The 17,700-nt window shown below is 41.8% G+C and overlaps 1 long non-coding RNA gene across 1 annotated transcript in view; it reads left to right on the forward strand.

Moving 5' to 3' along the window:
* The window catches only part of LOC109405398 (uncharacterized), a 56,315-nt gene extending 41,440 nt beyond the window's left edge, over positions 1–14,875 (forward strand). Inside the window, exons 2-3 of the long non-coding RNA XR_009995717.1 lie at positions 12,682–12,746; positions 13,591–14,875. This is a non-coding gene — a long non-coding RNA (uncharacterized LOC109405398). The remainder of the gene's footprint in view (positions 1–12,681; positions 12,747–13,590) is intronic.
* Positions 14,876–17,700: the final 2,825 nt, after the last annotated feature.

Here is a 17,700-nt window from a genome sequence, read left to right on the forward strand (position 1 = left end):
CCTGGAAGAATTCCTGGAGGAATTCCTGGAAGAATTCCTGGAGGCATTCCTAGAAGAATTCCTGGAGGAATTCCTGCAAGAATTCCTGGAGAAATTCCTGGAAGAATTCCTGGAGGAATTCCTGGAAGAATTCCTGGAGGAATTCCTGGAAGAATTCCTGGAGGAATTCCTGGAAGAATTCCTGGAGGAATTCCTGGAAGAATTCCTGGAGGAATTCCTGGAAGAATTCCTGGAGGAATTCCTGGAAGAATTCCTGGAGGAATTCCTGGAAGAATTCCTGGAGCAATTGCTGGAAGAATTCCTGGAGAAATTCCTGGAGGGTTTCCTGGAAGAATTCCTGGAGGAATTCCTGGAAGAATTCCTGGAGGAATTCCTGGAAGAATTCCTGGAAGCATTCCTGGAGGAATTCCTGGAAGAATTCCTGGAGGAATTCCTGGAAGAATTCCTGGAGGAATTCCTGGAAGAATTCCTGGAGGAATTCCTGGAAGAATTCCTGGAGGAATTCCTGGAAAAATTCCTGGAGGAATTCCTGGAAGAATTCCTGGAGGAATTCCTGGAAGAATTCCTGGAGGAATTCCTGGAAGAATTCCTGGAGGAATTCCTGGAAGAATTCCTGGAGGAATTCCTGGAAGAATTCCTGGAGGAATTCCTGGAAGAATTCCTGGAGGAATTCCTGGAAGAATTCCTAGAGCAATTCCTGGAAGAATTCCTGGAGGAATTCCTGGAAGAATTCCTGAAGGAATTCCTGGAAGAATTCCTGGAGGAATTCCTGGAAGAATTCCTGGAGGAATTCCTGGAAGAATTCCTGGAGGAATTCCTGGAAGAATTGCTGGAGGAATTCCTGGAAGAATTCCTGGAGGAATTCCAGGAAGAATTCCTGGAGGAATTCCTTGAAGATTTCCTGGAGGAATTCCTGGAAGAATTCCTGGAGGAATTCCTGGAAGAATTCCTGGAAGAATTCCTGGAAGAATTCCTGGAGGAATTCCTGGAAGAATTCCTGGAGGAATTCCTGGAAGAATTCCTGGAGGAATTCCTGGAAGAATTCCTGGAGGAATTCCTAGAAGAATTCCTGGAGGAATTCCTGGAAGAATTCCTGGAGGAATTCCTGGAAGAATTCCTGGAGGAATTCCTGGAAGAATTCCTGGAGGAATTCCTGGAAGAATTCCTGGAGGAATTCCTGGAAGAATTTCTGGAGGAATTCCTGGAAGAATTCCTTTAGGAATTCCTGGAAGAATTCCTTTTGGAATTCCTGGAAGAATTCCTGGAGGAATTCCTGGAAGAATTCCTGGAGGAATTCCTGGAAGAATTCCTGGAGGAATTCCTGGAGGAATTCCTGGAAGAATTCCTGGAGGAATTCCTGGAAGAATTCCTGGAGGAATTCCTGGAAGAATTCCTGGAGGAATTCCTGGAAGAATTCCTGGAGGAATTCCAGGAAGAATTCCTGGAGGAATTCCTTGAAGATTTCCTGGAGGAATTCCTGGAAGACTTCCTGGAGGAATTCCTGGAAGATTTCCTGGAGGAATTTCTGGAAAAATTCCTGGAGGAATTCCTGGAAGAATTCCTGGAGGAATTCCTGGAAGGATTCCTGGAGGAATTCCTAGAAGATTTCCTGGAAGAATTCCTGGAGGAATTCCTGGAAGATTTCCTGGAGGAACTCCTGGATGAATTCCTGGAGGAATTCCTGGAAGAATTCCTGGAGGAATTCCTGGAAGAATTCCTGGAGGAATTCCTGGAAGAATTCCTGAAGGAATTCCTGGAAGAATTCCTGAAGGAATTCCTGGAAGAATTCCTGGAGGCATTCCTAGAAGAATTCCTGGAGGAATTCCTGGAAGAATTCCTGGAGGAATTCCTGGAAGAATTCCTGGAGGAATTCCTGGAAGAATTCCTGGAGGAATTCCAGGAAGAATTCCTGGAGAAATTCCTTGAAGATTTCCTGGAGGAATTCCTGGAAGATTTCCTGGAAGAATTCCTGGAAGAATTCCTGGAGGAATTCCTGGAAGAATTCCTGGAGGAATTCCTGGAAGAATTCCTGGAGGAATTCCTGGAAGAATTCCTGGAAAAATTCCTGGAAGAATTCCTGGAGGAATTCCTGGAAGAATTCCTGGAGGAATTCCTGGAAGAATTCCTGGAGGAATTCCTGGAAGAATTCCTGGAAGAATTTCTGGAGGAATTCCTGGAAGAATTCCTTTACGAATTCCTGGAAGAATTCCTTTAGGAATTCCTGGAAGAATTCCTGGAGGAATTCCTGGAAGAATTCCTGGAGGAATTCCTGGAAGAATTCCTGGAGGAATTCCTGGAAGAATTCCTGGAGGAATTCCTGGAGGAATTCCTGGAAGAATTCCTGGAGGAATTCCTGGAAGAATTCCTGGAGGAATTCCAGGAAGAATTCCTGGAGGAATTCCTTGAAGATTTCCTGGAGGAATTCCTGGAAGATTTCCTGGAGGAATTCCTGGAAGATTTCCTGGAGGAATTCCTGGAAGATTTCCTGGAGGAATTCCTGGAAGAATTCCTGGAGGAATTCCTGGAAGAATTCCTGGAGGAATTCCTGGAAGGATTCCTGGAGGAATTCCTAAAAGAATTCCTGGAAGAATTCCTGGAGGAATTCCGGGAGGAATTCCTGGAGGAATTCCTGGAAGATTTCCTGGAGGAACTCCTGGAAGAATTCCTAGACGAATTCCTGGAGGAATTGCTGGAGGAATTCCTGGAAGAATTCCTGGAGGAATTCCTGGAGGAATCCTCGAAGGAGTTCCTGGAGGAATCCCCGAAGGAATTCCAGGAGGAATCCCCGAAGGAATTCCAGGAGGAATCCCCGAAGGAATTCCAGGAGGAATCCCCGAATGAATTCTTGAAGGAATCCTGGAATCTGGGAGGAATCCTGGAAGAATTGCTGGAAGAATTCCTGGAGAAATTCTTGATCGAATTCCCGGAGGAATCCCTGGAGGAATCCCAGAAGGAATTCCTGAAGGAACCTCTGAAGGAATTCCTGAAGGAACCCCCGAAGGAATTCCTGAAGGAACCACCGAAGGAATTCCTGGAGGAATCTCTGAGGGAATTCCTGGAGGAATCTGCGAAGGCATTCCTCGAGGAATCTCCGAGAGAATTCCTGGAGGAATCCCCGAAAGATTTTTCGAAGGAATCCTGGAATCTGGGAGGAATCCTGGAAGAATTCCTGGAGGAATTCCTGAACGAATTCCCGGAGGAATCCCTGGAGGAATCCCCGAAGGAATTAGTGAAGGAACCCCCGTAGGAATTCCTGGAGGAATCCCCGAAGGAATTCCTGGAGGAATCCCCGAAGGAATTCCTGGAGGAATCCCCGAAGGAATTCCTGGAGGAATCCCTGAAGGAATTCCTGGAGGAATATCCGAAGGAATTCCTGGAGGAATCCCCGTAGGAATTCCTGGAGGAATCCCCGTAGGAATTCCTGGAGGAATCCCCGTAGGAATTCCTGGAGGAATCCCCGGAGGAATTCCTGGAGGAATCTTCGAAGGAATTCCTGGAGGAATCCCTGAAGGAATTCCTGGAGGAATCCCTGAAGGAATTCCTGGAGGAATCCCTGAAGGAATTCCTGGAGGAATCGCTGAAGGAATTCCTGGAGGAATCGCTGAAGGAATTCCTAGAGGAATATCTGAAGGAATTCCTGGAGGAATCTTCGAAGGAATTCCTGGAGGAATCTCCGAAGGAATTCCTGGAGGAATCTCCGAAGGAATTCCTGGAGGAATCTCCGAAGGAATTCCTGGAGAAACCCACATGGGAACTTCTACAGGAATCCCTGAAAGGCATTCCTGGAGATATCCCTGAAGGATTTTCAGTAGGAATTCCCGAGGAATTCCCCGGAGGAATTCTTGGAAGAATGCCCGGAGAATTCTCAGGAAAAATTATTGGAAGAATGCCCGGAGGAATTCTTGGAAGAATTTTCAGAGGTATTCCTGGAGGAATCTATGGATGAATTCCTGGAGGAATTCCCGGAGGAATCCCTGGATAAATTCCTGAAGCAATCTCTGGAGGAGTTCGTGGAGGAATTCCAAAAAGAATCTCCGGAGGCATTGCTGGAAGAATGCCCGGAGGAATTCCAGGATGAATTTTTGAAGGAATTGCTGGAGGAATCTTCGGAGGAATTTCTGGAAGAATCTCTGGAGGAATCCCTGGTGGAATCCTCTCAAGAATTCGTGGTGAAATCGAAATTCTAGAGGAATTCCCTGAGGTTTTTATTTTGGGGAATCACAGATAGAAATCTTGGAAAAATCACAAACTCAAATACTGGTTTTGAAATCCTAGAAGAAAAATTAGGACGAAATCTCAGAAAGAACTTTTAGGCGAATTCCAAAACTGCTGGAAATATTTGAAGGAATCGCTAAGAATTCACAACAGCTTCCGGAAAAAAAAATCACGAAGAATCCCAGAAAGAAACTCCGGAGGAATTCTTGGAGGTTTGCCAGAAAGAGCTCCCGGAGGAATTCCCGTACTAATCACTAATCAACACCACTTCATTTTGAAAATAGTTGCTCTCCACACTCAATTTGTATGATTTGTAACAAGTTCCGGCGTCTCATCCAGTGGTCCATTCTAGCAACAGCTAACCGCAGTGTTCCGGTGATGGTTCCATAGGAATGTAGGCATTAGAATCCGGCAGAAACATCATCTAAATTCACACCAGCAGCAGCCGCTCTATGTTGTTTACATCTCGCACCTCGCACAAAATCCGAACAGCGCGAGAAACGTCACTTTTCCTTGCGGAATAATTGGTCAGGCTATTTTTCCCAAAAGAAAAATTGACAGCTGGCTTGATCGACACAATCATCACCACCCTTGTCACCATCATCATTGATCATCAAGTTCGTCGATTTTTCCGTTTCAGCTGAGTACCGCTCAAGAAATTTCGACAGAAAATCGTTTCTTGACCGTTTCTTGGCCTATCTTTTTACACAGTACTTACGAAGTGAGTATCACCCCTTAAAAAGGACACGGGCACGTTCAATGCTCCCAGTGAGCTTTTCGCTCTTTGAATGAAGCACGACACTAGACAACGAACTAGCATGCAATGTCCAGTGACACAGCCGAAAAATTTACCTGACAGCTGCGGCGGAAATCGAACCCTCGCTCCTCAGCACGAAGCGACTAAAAGCTTGGTGACACTACCCGTAGGAACACGGAGCCGCACATTACGAATGAAATAATCAAAGATAGCCTAGGTGATCCTGATGAACACCGCGTTTATTCAGGATAATATTTAATCAACGGTTTACGCTGTTCACTTTATCCGGGGTTCCCAACCTTTTTGAGGAGACGACCCCCTTTAAGAATTGTTAAAACATCTGCGGTCCAATGAAAATTCAATTTGAATTTAGCGGGGCATCCGAATTTTTTTTTTTCTTCTGAAGGCGTTTTGTACTGAAAATTTGTTCCTCAAATTGGGGCTTTTGCGGGTGGCGGTAACCAAAATTAAAAATTGATATAATTTGCACAAAATAGAATAAGAGTTGTCTAGAAAAACGCAGTAGGCGTTGCCGCGTGCAGACGTGTTTTGATCTGCTCGTCTCGTTTCTTTCGAGTTCGGAAGATTTTTTTTCGCGATTCCGCCGACGGTTTAGTCGGTGCTACGCCATCCGGATGGTACTTCCGCGGGTGAAAATTGTGAATAATTGAATTTAAAAAGATGTTTGGGGGCTTGCGGGGCTTGTTGAAAGTGAAAGTGACCTCGGAATGGACGTGAGTAACCAGACATTCTGAAACGGGTCACGGCCCCCTGGGGGATTACCGGTTGGGAACCCGTGCACTAATAAATAATAGACGACTCTTTCTTTGCTTTACTTACGATTTTTCTCATGATCGTAGCCGACAATCACAAAGTAATCGGCGAACTGGGATATTTCTACGGTGGACGGAGTTTTTTTTCTTCCCACCTCAGCTGGCGCTGCTGCTGCTGGAACTATGTTGTGCAACTCCGATGGTGACGACGACGATGAAGTCCATATGCATATACATATACATATGTATGAACAAAAACAACAATCTGGACTGAACCGCGAATAATCTGCCAATTCTTTTTTTATCTATTTTTATAATTTCACTAATGATTTTTCGCTTCACTCGGAATTTTGATTTTGCACTTTTTTTTATTTCTTTCTTCACTTGCTTCTCTACTAGGTAGGAAATCACTTATTTGAGAAAACTCTCCACAAAGCTATAACATTTTATCATTCGAACCTGATAACACCCGAAAAATGTATTCTCCTTCCAACCGAAATTCCCCTCCACACCACCCACGATTGCACTCATTTGGAGCACTTACAACTCGATATGCACATCGCCGAAACCGAAAAGCAGAGCAGCGATCTTATTTTTGGGACCGCACCCCAGAAATTCACACCGAAAATCTAAATATGAAGCACTTCTGCCAAGACTTCTTCCTATGTTGCGTTCGCCACCCGCCACCTACTCCTTTACTTATTCCCACGAGAGAGGAGCATCACCCCATCCGCAAACACAAGAACCACACACTATTATCGTCCCAGTAGCAATCACTTTCCTTCTTTTTCACGCTTTTTTTCTGGTATCAAATACTGGAGAAGGCGCTTCTGCTGGATCACCCGCCTGCCCTTTTCACTCCCGGAACTCGACCACACCTCGACGACGTATTCCGCGAATTCGATTGCGCGACCATAATATGGTAATAATAATAAATAATTAATAAAAATATCACTTCGCGCGATTTTGATTGACACGGACTGTCGAAACGGCGACGACGGACGGGCCCAGTCAAAAACAAACTGACGTTCAATGACACACACTTAGGCGTGCGCATACAGTACGGATGCTGTTTGTACATTCCATACAGTACTTGTGTGCGTGCACCATCATGCGCAGTTTGGTCGAGTTCCCAAGTCGAGCAGTTCATTAGTAGATCTTTGTATCGAGATACTATTTTTGCGACGCATGTATGCGATAACCAAGCATGAGCGCTTGCGCACCATCCAACGTGAGCGTTTTGCGCTTATGACGTGCACGTTTCGTGCACAAAACGTCGTGAGCTAAAACGCGCCTAAATTCTTGTTTTGGGTGTAGCAAACACCGGATTCACAAGGTTTCCTAGATAGAAATTTTCCTTATGAAAGTAAGGTTCTTGTACCAAGGCCACTTGGGCTGTACCATTTTGCATAAGTCTGCAAAGATTGATCGTTGCTGTTCTTTTATGCTGAAGATTGATCTGAGCTATCCTAACCGCAGCCACTACCCAAACTAGGTAAGATTAAACTCTTCGCAACAACAGCACAGCAAAGAACAGCAACAATAAAACCAGATCGGTATCGATTGGAAAACGCCAAAGGTGAAGATGCACAGAATACACTGTGTAAAACGCATAATGCGAAACCATATAAGTGAACATTTGAACTAATTAATAACATCTTCATAATCCCGCCCTTATTCAGCCTCAAGTATGAGATTGAAGAAGGGCAGCTGATTGACTCGGAGAAACACAAGGTCCACCGCACTATTGCTCCGGTTAGCGCAGTAAGGGAAAAATACTGTAGAGGGTGCCCTGGTACTCCACAGGCTCCGTTTGCGATTAGGTTTTTATAAGACCCCCCTAACCATTCATTCCTAGGCACGGTAAGCGTAAAGCCGCATAACACTTGATTAGTGGACTCCTACCACTGGAACAGGCGGTCCGTAGTGCTATTCTTAGCCAGTTGAACCAACCGCTACCGACACTACACAGCTATCTAGGCTAATCGGGAAAGAAGCTAATATTGGTGATCAACTTCATGCGAGTCCGAAAAGCCACAGATCTCCACTCGTAACAAAGCTTCGGTATGCTTCGGCAGAATCAGACGGAGTTGTTTATCGTGTCTCTGTCAAGCAGCATCAGTGAATTCCACTACGATCCAGAATCGGGAGTTACATATGAAGCTTGGTTTGCAAAGTACTCAAAAATCAGATGAATCGGGAAAGGTTCAACTCTTGCTCCGAAACTTGAGCACCCTAGCTCACAAGTAGTACGTGAACTACTTACTTTTGAAGAAACCGAAAGAAGTTTCATTTGAAGACACCATCGCCATCTTCAACTCAATTTTTGGTAGAAACACATCATTATTCAATCTGTGGTACCAGTGTTTACAGTGACAGAAAAACGCATCAGACGATTTTTCACGTACGCTGGAATCGTGAACGAGAAGTGAAGAGTTCAAGATAGGTATTGCAAATCACTAACGACCATTTCAAGTATCTACTTTTCATTTGCGGCATGATTTCAAGCAAATATACGGATGTCCGGACTTCCTGCTGTCCAAGATTGAGAGTACCAATCCGGCAAGTCCGTTGTAATTTCACTCATTGGCTGAAGATTGCCAGCGACTCCTAAATCTCAATGAAGATGCTGCAATGATCGAGAAGTCAGGTAACAAGTCCAGTTCTCACGCTATCAGGACGAAAATCTGATCAACAACAGCAGCAGACACCGTGAGATGTCCCGAACACGTTGTGAGGAAATGCATTATTCGAAGGATTGCAATTACGTCCAATATCACTAAAAGTCATTCAACAAATAGGACATTCAGAAGGATACTGTACCTATTTTAGTTACCTATCTTAGGTCAGCCGCATAATTGCCATTTCCACTTTAAATACACCTTATATCTGCATGCAATAAGACTTCAGCTTGACTTCAGCACCGTTACTTGTTACTTGGGCAATCACCTTGAATAACGTTTCCAAGCAAGGAGGATGTTTCATGTCCAAGGCAGATCAATCAATTTGTTTCGAGCTGAATGGATTGAACGGTTCGGACGTTGGATATACCTTTCAACGAAGTATGCAACCAAGTATCAATGAACCCTTCATCCGAAAGATGAGGAGGGCCTGGTCGATCTTATGAAAGCCAAGTACAGCAACGTGTTCGATGAGAGCCTGGAACTTTGTACGAAGAAGCAAGTATCGCTAGCAGCCACCGTGTGAATTCCAGCAGGTTGTAGACGGCATGGTAGCAGATTTGAAGGATATAAGTATTAATGCTGACGACCTCATTGTGGCAAGTAATTCTCTGGGAGAATATCTTCAGCAGCTGGAGCGTTTACTGGCACGCATCGAAAAATACGGGATACAACTAAAAATCGAAAGAAGCAACTTCTTCATGCAGCAGATTCAATACATCGGATTGATTGTAGATGCCAAGAAACTCGTCTGGAGTCTAAATCAAGGCCATCGTCAACACGTCAACACCGTTGTCTGAACGCCTTCGAAAAGCTCAAGAAGATTCCACAATCAGACCTTCAAGTGACGCATTACAATCCAAACTTGGTGATGATAGTAGCAGCCAATGCATCGTAAAATGGTATTAGAGCAGTCCTGCTTCATCGATTTCCAAATTGTTCTGTCAAGACTGTATGTCACGCTTCCCGTACATTGACTGACACTGAAAGGAATTACACTCAAGGGGAAAATTAAGGATTTTGAACCGATATTTGCCTGCTTCTTGGTTTTGTTTGGATACCAACGAAGAAAGGCATACTACAGCGTTGGGCATTGACACTGCTGCAGTACGAATTCGACACTGAATTCCAGGAAACTGAAAGTTTTGGTTACGCTGATTGGCTCTCTCGCTTGATCTAACATTCCAATCCCGATGATGATTATGTGATTGCCAAACAAATATTCGCAGTATTCAAACCGGAGTCGAATCCGTTCTACCAATCACTAGACAATTGATCTTGCAAGAATCAACAAAAGATGCCACGCTTCAAGCAGTCATCAAACAAGTTCGAGGCAATTGGGTTTCCGCGAGACATTCGAATGACGCTGCATCGTTCTACAAAAGTCGTGAAGCGGATGGATACCTGATGTTCATGAATCGTCATTCCGAAGTCATAGCAATACCTGTTATCAAGCAGGTGCATGTTGATCACAGACAAACAGACACTTGCGAAATTTTCATCGACCACGCTTTTAAAGATCATTTTGAATCTTCATAGTTGTGGCTTGACAACCAGAGGCGCGCGCATCTTTTTCTTTACGTTTGACGTTTCATAATAACGCCTTCTGTTGACGATATTGCACAACGCAGTGTTTTGTGAGACAGTTCCATCAGCAGGCGATGGATTTTCGCGAAAAGTGTTCTAGGTGTTACGTCTGTTTGTCTTTTGATCATTCTTGTGTTTTGGCCAAATATGGATGCAGATATTGAAGACTATGTCCGGAGATGTTGTGACTGCGTAACAGCATCAAAAGCTCCCGTGAAAACTGTTTCATCATGGCCAATCGAACACATAGAAGCTCCATCTTTACATCCACAATCTAATGGTCAAGCCGCACGATTTGTGGATACACTGAAGAGATCACTTTTAAAGATAGACGGATAAGACGTTGAAGATTTTCCTTCAGACCTGTCGCTGTATCCCAAATACATCCTTACCGGATAACGGATCACCAGCTGAGCTTCTTTTGGATAAAGAAACACTTCCTGTTTTTGACTTGATGAAACCATCAAACCATCAAGTTGAGTTTTACTTGATTACCTATACAATATCATGAGAGTCCAAATTTTCCAAATCAGCGATATCTGGGGTCATCTATAATGTTAGGTGGTTAAGGCCTTCAAATCTACACTTGTAGCAAGGAATCGAGTGAACTTCACGATATGAATTCTGTAACCGTTCGCCGAATTAGCTCGAGAGAATCTTAAAACGCGGTGGCTTTTGCGCCACTCTCGCGAACGAGAGACCACCGGTTCATTTTAAAGTTTGCCCGACTAAATTGACGACTCTTTCTCTCAAGGGCTTTCTCGAACGGCCGCTGACTGAAATTAAAAACCCTAAACGCACCAAATCTAAACACATAAGGTACAAACTGAAACAATAACGGAAATTCACACAAACTAGGAATAAAAAACTGAATCAACAAGAACAAGTAAACAATTAAGTGTCGTTGAAGTGAATTTATTTAAATTTAGAACGCTAATTTAAGGAAAAAAAGAAACAATAGAAACAATAAAATCAAACAACTGAATTCATTTGTATGTATATTCTTTTCTACAATATGCTCGTCAAATGGATTGTTGTGTGTGTGTGTGTGTGTGTGTGTGTGTTATCATGGCCATGAACTCAAAAACGACGTACCTGCGCAGGCTTTTCCGTTGTCGGTGCTTCGTCGTGGCCAGTCGTCGACGTCGGTTCGCTCTCCAAAACGTTCGCCGGACTAAAGGTGCGGAGGGGGAGTGTCGGCGGTCTGGTACTCTGCCCGATCGTACTTAAACCGCACGCGGGTAGGCCAGATATCATCCCTACTCTCCGTTTAACTGCCAGTTTTGGCGGGCGAGGAGCAGCGAAAAAGGCTTGAAGCCAAAATAAAAAGCGTCTTTTTGGACGCTGAAGTCCAAAGACGAACACAAGTTAAAACGATATACACTAAAACAAATTCAATTGTACAATTACCTTTTCGAAAATTAAACAAATGCTCAGGAAGCAGAGTGTCTGCCCCTGGCGACAAAATCCAATTTTTAAACACTACGAGAATAAAACAGAGACAATTTTAATTAAACTCACTTCAAACAACACAATTTACTAAACTACAACTCTAACAAACACTACACACCTTTAAACAGAACAAACTAGGAGAAGGTCGCCGAAGCTCACTTCTGCTCTCCAGCCGACTCAACTATGAAGTGATGGAGTCAAGTCGATTTCTCTAGTCAAGTAAATTTCCTGCTATTGAAGCAGTCGTCTATTGAATGTACAAACAATTATTTACAAGTGCGCCAAATTCAACTCGCACATGGCTGTAAATCCATTTTGCGCCATCGAAAAACCCTATAAGATCTGTAACATGAATCGTCATTAGCTTAGCCTAGACACAAACCTTACATGAAACGGATAATCTCTACTAGCTGAAACGGTTCAAATCCAAAATCAAATTCAACGAATCCAATTCAAATAAGATTTTACTTAAAAAGATAAAAACGTCAAAAGCTACAAATTAACTAAAATAATCATGAAAACTAATAATTAATTAAAAAAAAACAAATTCTAAAATCAAAATCAAAATATTCAGAAAATATATCAATTTAATCTAATCGAATTCAAACATTATTTTACTTAAAAGAATAATTACAATTACAGAACGTTACAATTCAACTAATTATTCTATTACTTCCCACTGTCTCTTTCTCCATTGCCTTATCCCCATCGTTTCTTCTCTGCTTTATGCTTCAGAGATTACGGGTGATACACAAATTATGTCAAGCAAAAATCGACAGTTTTCAACTCCCCACACACTTTTGTATTGGTCCTCATATTTTTTTTGTATTAATAGTCACGTTCTGAAACCCCCAGCCCCCCACCCCCTTAAGAAATACAGAGAGAAATTTTTGGAAGAACTGCGTACAAATCTCGGGATGAATTACTTTAAAAAAAACCTAAAAAAGCAGTAGAAAATTTTGGGAATAATCTCTGTAGAAATTCGAGAAGGATTTCCGGGAATCCCGCGAAAATTTATTGTAGGTATCTCGAAAGGAATCCTTGAAACTATGCCAAAGAATGCAAATACATCGTAAATCTGGAATTTGTGCATTAGATTATATGTAGATACATTAGTGAAACTTCGATTGAATAGTTCGCAACACCTTTAGTTTTGATGATTTTAAAAAATAGATAAATAACCCCAGTGATAACGGTTTATTCTTATTCATTACAGGCTGATTAACGGAACCGAGATGAAATCTTTGCACGAAATGGACACCGGTGGATACATAAACGAAGGTGCGTAGTTATCTTTACATGCTTGGTAATCGCGTATGTAGATGTTTACGCAAAATTGTCGCTATATCAAAAGTAGCCTATCTAATCTGAGGTGGCTGAGAGAGCAGGCGTCTGCTTGTTATCGATAGACGCTATATGTTATATCACCATTTGGTGTCAAAATATCCCAGTTCAAAGTAGCTGTTTCTATCTTCGTAATTTTCTTCTTTATTGCACTTACTCATGCCTAGTTTATGATGTAGGGTTCAGTCATCATTCACAGTAACATGACCCGTCTTAGAAATGTCAGTAACATGCGTTTGTTTATGTCGGAGCATGGCTCCACAAACACATGCTTTCGAATTAGATTCCCCAAATCGGATGGAACAGATTGTGAATAAATTTGCATTGATTTCTCTGTTCAAGACAAACTATCCATGAGACTGTTTATAGTTTTTCGTGTCAAAAGTTCTTAGACAGACGCTTTCTTCCAACTTGTCAGAATATGTCGAATTAGAGAATGTTGAACTAAATGTCAGCATTTCTTTTGTACCTTTGACAGTTGATTTGATGAATATCACGACTGCTTTGATTTCGCTATGATAAAGATGTAGCTGCCACGAATCTCCAGATTAACGAACAACAAAGCAACCTTTAATCTTTGCCGATTTCTTTCTCTTGCCATTTATGCTCCATGGATATTTGGGACCTCCACGCTCTACTCACAACCTACTGCGTTGCTCCGGACTCGGGTTACCGCGTGCGTTGTGTGCGCTTATCTTTCTCGAATCATTTGAACGCGTTCGTCGGTCCGTGCCTAAAAACAAACCCGAAACGAAACCGAATTACTCGACCAACCGCGAAGATGATGAATTGGAGCCGGTTATGGAAGATGAAGGTAATTGAGTTTTCCCTTCGTTCGCTTTGCCGGGCCAAAAGGTAAATGTGTGGCACCCAGGCGGAGTTGGCTTTTTAATCGATGCTCTGAATTATTGCATGCTGACGGTGATTCCGTCCGACCGTGCCGACTATCTATAATGTTACCAGTAAGCCAAGCCACGGTGTATCTTTACATTCTTGAAAAACAAAATAATGAAAAAAGCCACAGAAAAACCTTCGCGATCGTTTTGCATGTGCATGTTTTGTTGTTTTTTATGTTTAATTACCTGCGGTATACACTGCTAGACAATTTTCTATAATGTACACTTCTGCGAAGAGGGTCGTAAATCTGGCGCGTGAATGTTCGTGAATGTCGTGGTTCCTCCCTCCTTTGCGATTATCATTTGCGTGAAGGAAGAAGCTAGGATGTGGTTAAAGTGTTTTTACTGCTGTTTTCCCACTAGAAATGATCGTAAATCGCCGCCGCGGTAATCTATTTTGCTTGCCTGTTTGAATGGGAAGATAAAGCTAGCTTCTGTCGGTTTACGATTGTACTAATTCACAATCGATTAGCCTGTGTTAAGTTTTCATTTACGCATTTCAGCCGCATATCTATGAACCGATTAGGGAGATAAGTAACACGGTGTCGCAAAAATGTGACGTTTGTTTGTAGATTAGTAGGCTACAGCTAGTTATTCAAACATATGTTTTCACTTAAATATATGTATAGGAGTTTTATGTTTATACAGCTATCAATTTATTCATAGGTTCACAAAGATTTCTCATTTATTTATGCGTTGAATCTTCGTTTTGATTTCTAAATGCATGTTAATGTTAGCAAATTGTCAGCGGATGGAAAACATTAAATACCAACTACTTTGAATTTCATTTGGCATTTGAAGCAAATTTGGGAACGATTCGCGACTTTGTTTGCTTTTCCCATGAATTAAAATGGAAACCTGATATAGCTGATGGATTCTATTTGCTTCCAACTGAAGCCATTCACAGCATATCGACACGTGACACGAAGCATAACAAGGCATCGTATATTAAAATGTCAACAGAAATGTGTCGTCGAATGTAAATACTATTTCTTTGTGGAGTTGCATCTTTTTGTCTTTATTAACTAGATTTTTAACATAAGGCTAGTTTATATTGGGGGAATTCAAAATGATGGTCTAAGACAAGTTACTGATAAAAAACATCTCATATATTAGTTACAGTTTATATCATGTGGGCGTTTATTTATATAGCTTGAAGCATACTTTTGACGTACACACCAAATTTTTGGAAATGCTTTCAGCACAAGAAAAATCAGCAATATAAATTGCTGAATTTCAGCATATTTTTTGCTGAGTATCAGCACAACGTTGCTGATCAACTGTCAAAATTGCTGGATGGTTCAGCAAGTTGATAAATAATTGCTGATACTCAGTAAATTCGTATTGCTGAATGAAATCAGCACAAAAAAAAATCAGCAAAATTTGCTGAATACCAGCAAACAAAATTTGCAGTGTACAGTATGTGTCATAAATATAATCTTAGAAATGAAATGCAATGCAAAAATATACTTTATGCTAAAGTATCAAAAATTAGATGAAGAAGTAGGCCATGGAAAACTGATAGGTGCTCGTGGAGAAAATTTTCACCTCATTCCTATAGGGCACTGCATTTTGATTTTGTATGGGATTTTGACGATTCTTGGCCTTGTTGTTTACAAAATGTATGTAAGAGTGAAAGAGAAGAAGATAATTGCATGCAGTGCCCTATTCAAGCACTGCGATCTGTTCACATTTCACATTACCGTAATGAATTGTTACTTTGTTCCTGAAGTCTGCGTTTTTCGTACAGCCCATCCGGCCTAGTCCTATTATTTACAATACAGTAAAAAACAAAGCAATAGCGTTTACTAGCAAATGTTTGAAGTAGATTGAAAATGGCAGCACTGTGTTTAAGAGTACGCTTCCCCTACGTGAAAATTAGTTGGATTTACGTTTCTAAGAAGATTATCCCCTATCTTTCTGAAATCTACAAAAGAAAGGAAATAAAATGTAGGCTGAAACGATCTCACCAATTTATCTGGGAATTGAAATCCCTCACCGTTATTGGAAAATCACCCTAAAAGCTACAGTGTCAGCCAAGTGGTTCGCTCTGCCAAATTAACAATAATACAGAACCAAGGGAAAACAGGACCCAAAGATCATAAGATTATCTTGATAAAATTGATAGCGATCATGCGTCTCCATTTTATTTTAACTTTTAGCAAACAAAATTGTTGTTTATATGTTGTATATTCGAGTCGCATACTTTATCTATGCAGTACTAACACGTACTAATTAGTATCCTGAATATTCCAATTATCTGCAAAGCTTTGGTGAGAACCTAGCTGTGAAAGTAAAGCGGTAATCCAAAGAAATTCTCTTGAGCTGCCTCTATCATGGCCACTTGTTTACCTTCCGCTATGTATGTTCAAATTAGCGCATTTGTTTCTAAAACAATCGTCCGACTATGCCGAGCTCATCCCAAACAAAAATTTGCATTCATGCACCTCTCTCTAACCACAGAACGCAAATGCGTCCCACTGACTGACTGACTGTGCTAGGATTCCGGCTAGTCATGGTGCATCTGCCTGCCCATGTGTTCGCATATGCGAAAACCAAATATTTATTTTCACGCTATGCATTTTACTACATCCCGGCCGGCTTGCGAGTTGCGCAAGAACTTGTCGGCAAAAACAAAAACGAACAACTTTTTTTTTCTTTCCGCTCATGCATTTAGCATTTGTACGAGACTGTGACGAACGGCGGTCGTGACACAAAATTTGCATTGCGTCTGTGATTCTAACGATCTGATCATAATTGAAAAGTAATTAAAAGAAAAACGGAAGTCACATTGCCGAATGACAGATTAATTATCACAGATGCAAATATTTCGTAGCTGCATAAATCTGCACCTAGCCTTTTGGACTATTTTTCACAATCCTAGTAGTAGCAATTTTGAAAACAGGGTGTTTTTTGGACCAGTGCAGTGTGTTTCTGAATATCTTTCTTCCGACATTCGCACTACGTGCTCAGCCCACTGCAGTCTGCCGTATTTTATACGCTTCACGATATGTATTCGCATCTTTGAGGGCAACCAAAAGAATCAGCTTCTTATTGCTTTTTTTGCACCGTATTCGACCCCCTGCAGAAATTTTTTGTCACACCACAATATGTTCCCACCAGTTTCAGCATACATTGGTTCGTTTCGCTGCTAGAAATTTTAAGCGTCGGTTACACTTTTTGGGTGGTGCATGGAATAATCGGTTTGTTTACTTGCTACTTTCTTTGGTGTTTGACGTGTGAACAAATATTTTAGACGATTGAACATTTGCACGGTAATCTATAAAGCAAAGCAAGATGCAATATATAGAGCGAATTTCGTTTGCGTTTGCAAGTTACGCAATCCGTAAAAGGCTCTATTCGCAGCAATACTTCTTTTCACTTCACGGGAAACGTTATTGTCACATGTCACAAGTGTTCCAAGATAAACAAATTCTTCAACAACTTCACACACATCCCCATCTTTTCCCAGCACTAACACCACTAGGCCTGCCTCTGTCTCTACCCGCTATCATGGATCGATACATATACAAATCTCCTCATTTCGGTTGACCAGGGTCGTAGTCAGTGAGTATTTTTTTCCAACCACGACTAGGCGAACCACTGGTGATCTGATGCGAAACGTTACGCGCTGGTATTGCTTTTTTTTGCACCGTATTCGACCCCCTGCAGAAATTTTTTGTCACACCACAATATGTTCCCACCAGTTTCAGCATACATTGGTTCGTTTCGCTGCTAGAAATTTTAAGCGTCGGTTACACTTTTTGGGTGGTGCATGGAATAATCGGTTTGTTTACTTGCTACTTTCTTTGGTGTTTGACGTGTGAACAAATATTTTAGACGATTGAACATTTGCACGGTAATCTATAAAGCAAAGCAAGATGCAATATTACAACTTGCCTTTCCTTACCGGTCAGACTAAGGCCTAAGTGTTCCCTGCCTGGGACACGGTTATATGAAGAACAACAATTGTTCTTTCCTGTACAATTTTCAGA

This window comes from Aedes albopictus, chromosome 1 (genome assembly GCF_035046485.1).
Source record: "Aedes albopictus strain Foshan chromosome 1, AalbF5, whole genome shotgun sequence".
In the NCBI taxonomy this organism is placed as follows: Eukaryota; Metazoa; Arthropoda; class Insecta; order Diptera; family Culicidae; genus Aedes; species Aedes albopictus.